This window comes from Dipodomys merriami, unplaced genomic scaffold (genome assembly GCF_024711535.1).
Source record: "Dipodomys merriami isolate MVZ:Mamm:240054 unplaced genomic scaffold, mDipMer1.0.p SCAF_93, whole genome shotgun sequence".
Taxonomy (NCBI): Eukaryota; Metazoa; Chordata; class Mammalia; order Rodentia; family Heteromyidae; genus Dipodomys; species Dipodomys merriami.
In genome coordinates, this window is record NW_027206546.1 from 4438832 (window position 1) to 4444170 (window position 5339).

Here is a 5339-nt window from a genome sequence, read left to right on the forward strand (position 1 = left end):
GATGAAAAAGATGTAAAATAGTCATTGACAAAAAAAATTGCAAATGTGAGCAATCGACCAAACAATATAAATTTTTTCCAATATACACAGAATTTTAGAGAAGTAACATCAATAGCATTTTTAGGAACAATAAAGTTTCCAACTTACAAACAGTCAACCAAGGATATATGCCTGTATAAACATTGCATCATTAACTACTTAAATTTACAGGATACTACATGCTTCAGCAGCACATTTACCCAAATTACAACAATAGAGAGATTATCATGGCACTTGCACAAGGATGATATGAAAATTTGTGAAGTATTCCAAATTTTTCATTCTTCAGATGCAAGAAATGAAAAACAGTTATAAAAAATTGATTACAAAAATACAAGTCATTATGTCGAAAAATGAACTTTACAACTTTGGTGCGGGTGGAGAGCGGTAACAGCGAGGATTGGGGGGGGGCAGGGAAGGATTGGAATGGATGGGAAGGGTAAACAAAGAGGGGGGCTACAATGCCTGATAAGAAATGTACTAATAGCTAGCGCTGGTGGCTCACGCCTGTAATCCTAGCTACTCCGGAGGCTGAGATCTGAGGATCGCGGTTCAAAGCCAGCCCAGGCAGGAAAGACCATGAGACTCCTATCTCCAATATACCACCAGAAAAAACCGGAAGTGGCGCTGTAGCTCAAGTGGTAGAGCACTCGCCTTGAGCTGAAGAGCTGAGGGACAGCGCCCAGGCCCAGAGTTCAAGACCCACGACAGACAAAAAAAAAAAAAAAAAAGAAATGTACTCATTACCTTGCCCATGTAAATATAACCTCTCTGTACAGTATTTTCACAATAAAAAATTTTAAAATATAAATGTAACAATATATGTAATTCATTGAACTGAATATTAGTTTGACATCAGTGTATTAAATCCTCACCTTAGGCCTTTACATAGCATAATCTTTACAAAACTTTTGAAGTTAGATAATATTGTCATTTTATCCCAAAGAAATAAAATACTATAAGGACCTAGGAAAAAAAAAGGAATCTTAAACTTTATCTATATGGAATGCTATCTGAAATAACACATTTATTAATGAAACTATATATAATAAGGCAATGTAAAATTCAAAGTATTATATCTAGGATAGAATGCAATAGATTACGGACATTATACAAACAAAATACAGATTATTTTGAAATATACTTTTTTCAGACAAGCACCAGAAATATTTTTAGTTTCTGTACTACTCATTTGAACAGATCATTTAAAATGATTTCTGATTAAAAAAATCACAAACTCTGCAGAAATCATTATAGATGTATACAAACAACTCTTGAATACATTTTGACATCAAGGTCAGGCAATTCACTTGAAGAATACCTTGGAATCTATGAATTTTTAAAGTAAGATATTGCCATAGCTTTGTATTGTGAAAATATTTTGTACGGACACAAAGATGGATTGGCATTTTTGAAATTTAAGAAACTTAACCAAACCATTATGACTTAGGAGATCAATTTTTACAGCCTTCCACACCTTCAAAGAGGTAGTGATACATATTTATCCTTTTTCAATTATCAAATGTAGTTTCTTCCAAGTTCTTCAGACTGGTTTGATAAAATGCTTCAATAGAAGGAGATCCAGCATATCTTCACTATTTCTATTCCAAGCAGCAAGATGCAAGGGGGTCAAGAGGACTTTAGTTTGGGCATTGGTATCTGCATCATGATGAACTAAGAAAGAAGCCACTCGTATTATTCAACATAAAGCACTGTGCAGGGGTGTCCAGCCATTCACAGTAATTGCATGAATATCTGCCTTGAGACACCAACTTATTGAAAATGTCTAAGTGTCCACTGTAGGCTTCCCGATGAAGAGAGGTATACTCATCATCATCCCTAGTATTCACATGAGTGTCCTTTTTGGAAAGTAGTCTCTGCACTGTAGTAAGCCGATTATTTTCAGCAGGCCAAACATAAATTTGCTTGAATTCTTCTTCAAGCAAATGATAGCATTTTTTTTTTTTTTGCAAATGATACCATTCCTCACTTTTTCATCTTGTTCCTTGTCTTCATCAGAATTGCCTAACCAGAGACATTGAGTACCATTGGGAATGGGGGCAAATGTATTCCCCAATAGTTCATGTTGGTTGAACTGGTCAGAAAAATCGAGTGAATTTTCTACATCTGTTATTTCACCATGATTTTTTTTTCTTTTTCCATTTTCACTATTCGAAATTATTCTAACTGGAGAGTAGGGAATTGATAGAGAGCAGGGGAAAAATTTTCCTCGATATTCAAAGGTACAGACTGAAAATGAGGACCAGTGAGTGGTGTCTTCATGTGCAGTTTATTCTAGGAATGAGAAAATATGAAATAATGCCTTCTATGTAAATGATTTGGGAAATGGCAGAGCAGAAAGTGAAATGATGCAACCAAAAATATAAAAGCAAAATAAATTAGGATAATTATTTAGCAGTCATATTATCTATGAGAACCATGAAAGGGAGAGAGGAAGAGAGAGACAGATGTGCAATGACCTAGCTAGCCACAAAATCCATGCCTCTGATCAATTTATAGAGCAAACAATTTTATTTTTTTTTATTTTTTTTATTTTTGTCGGTCGTGGGGCTTGAACTCCGGGCCTGGGCGCTGTCCCTCAGCTCTTCAGCTCAAAGCGAGCGCTCTATCACTTGAGCTACAGCGCCACTTCCGGTTTTCTGGTGGTTTATTGGAGATAGGAGTCTCATGGTCTCTCCTGCCCGGGCTGGCTTTGAACCACGATCCTCAGATCTCAGCCTCCTGAGTAGCTAGGATTACAGGCGTGAGCCACCAGCGCCCGGCTAACAATTTTATTTTTTAAAAGAGATGGAAATAGAATTTATGTATTTACTCGAAATTAATAAATACATTTTAATAGCCTACATAAAGAGACATAGCTTTGACCAAATTACAGACAAGAATCTAAATCCCTGATAATTCTAGTAACAGACCTGACTGAAATCAGTTGAATCACACTTTTCCTGTAGAGTGAAGAAATATGTCCAGGCAAGGAAAGCAGCTAGAGAAGGCAGGCCGATTGTATCTGGGACAAAACTTTGTGGAAAATGGTATCAAGTATTAATCCCTGAACTATTGCTTTAATCATTATATGTTCCAAGAAGAGAAGATGAGATTTAATTGATAGCAAAGGATTAGTAATACACTTTGACTTCTCATTAAGCACCTTCAATCATCAAAATCACATGAAGACAATAGACAGTCATACTTTTTTAGATGAAAACAAGTGTCTTTAAAAACAAGGTAATTAAGTATTCCTACAAAGGACTTCTATTTTACTACTGCATTATACAGTTTTTTTTCTAATGTTAGGTAACAAATAATGGATCTATTAGAAAGCTCTTAAAGCTCATATGTTCAATAGTGAGTTCTCTTATATTATATCATGGTATTTTTGTTTATGGTTTTAAGAAGAATTTTACTAGCTTAAATTTCTGACAGGACAATATCATCACTGTACAACTCGCTTCTATACTCTAAGTTTTAAATTACTATCTAAGTAGGTGCATTAGATAGCTATAGAGGAAAAATTAGAAGCCACACTGGTGTCTCATGTGTTTATCCTAGCTAATCAGAAAGATGAAATCTGAGGATTGTGGTTTGAAACCAGACCAAGCAAAAAGAAAGTCCATTAGATTCTGATTTGAAAGTAACCAGCAAAAGCTAGAAATGGAGCTGCGGGACAAGCAGAAAAATTCTAGGCTTGATAAAACTAAAAGAAAAAAAAACAAGTTCTGGGACAGAGCCAGGCCCTGAGTTCAAGCCTAGTATTAGCACCAAACAAATGAATGAATGAATTAATTAAAATAAATTAACTGGTCACATGTGGTGAAGCAAGTAAAATGTAACACCCATGGTGAATAGATTGTGTATTATTTTGTAATAAGGCAAATTAACGTTTGTCCTAATCACTCATATTTTATTTGTACTTTTTTTGTACTAAACCCTGAATTTAGCGTGCAAGTATATGTGTGTACATGTGCCCACATGTGTGTATGTGTATATGTGTGTGTGTGCTGTTGCAATGTTGCTTGCCAATGTGGACAAGGTGAGGCTGAGAAGAGCTAACTGTGTTGAAATGTTTTTATTTATCAGTGTTCTTTCATGTCATTTCTGTGGAGCCACCCTTCTGTACATTTTATTTGTCAAATAATAACATCATCATAATCAAAGCATATGCAATAGTAAGTTAGATAAAAGAGACCACTTTCAGCTCTTATTGTATGTTAGGTAAGAAGATACAGATAAAATTAGGCAGTAAGTTATTGCTGTAAGATGACTGTTAGTACAAAATATGTATTTAACCTCTTAAATTGATTATACTTTTAAGATATACTCATGGAGTGAGTTTGACTGACTTAACCAAACAGGTATTACTGTCTGGTTTTTCCTGTGAAACACAAGGTGGATAAACTCTTTCCGGATTTCTGTTGAAAATAACTTCCTTTGTAACATCATATCTATTCTCACTATGATAATCAACCATGTATTAATTAGGTTTGAATATCCCATCATATTGACTGAAAATCAGTATTGTGGATATGCTTGTTAGATATACCTTTCAAAAACAAACAAAAAGCATGTGTCACCTCCAGATTGTGGATGCATTTGAAGTTGTTTTGTACATGCAATGGGATCTTCACTAATGATTAATTTCTGGGAGTAACTATCACAACTTTAACAAATAAGGCTTTTCGAATATCTTTTCCAATATAAATAACAACCCAGAGCGGGTCTTGCAATTTCTGAAAAGCTTTTGGATATTTTACTATTATTTCAGTTCATTGACTATAGAGCTATAGACATATCTGAAATAAATATTGTTAAGTTCTGAAGATGTAAGTGAGTATATAGGCTTTTTATGCATCATTTTATGAAAACCCAGTTTTTATGAAAGTAAATGAAATAGAATAAAAGGATATAAGTGTATTTGTTATGCTAATTATTAGTATAACTTTGCTTTCTAGTAACTGTCTTTTGAATGTAGATGATGCAGTTAAATTATTTCCTTTGTGGCTCTGTACATCAGTTAATTTTCTAATCTTGATAATTATAAGAGCGAATTTGTAGAAAAAATAAAGGTATTTGAAAATGATTAGGATTAATCTTGTGTTTTGTGTCCTACTCCCAAGAAAATGAGTTATTTTCAAGTGTTAATATTTTATGACTGAATCTTCAGTATCACAAGAAATTTTGAAAAAACATGTGTAGTAGTATTGATGTCTTTTTAAACCAATTGTATTCACAATTTGGAGAGTCTTTAATTCATGCTTAGGTCTTGGTGTCTATGATTTTTAACC

The 5339-nt window shown here is 34.0% G+C and overlaps 1 pseudogene; it reads left to right on the forward strand.

Annotated features, from left to right (window-relative positions):
* The first annotated feature begins 218 nt into the window (after positions 1 to 218).
* LOC138821704 (U6 spliceosomal RNA) lies at positions 219 to 318 on the forward strand (annotated as a pseudogene).
* Positions 319 to 5339: the final 5021 nt, after the last annotated feature.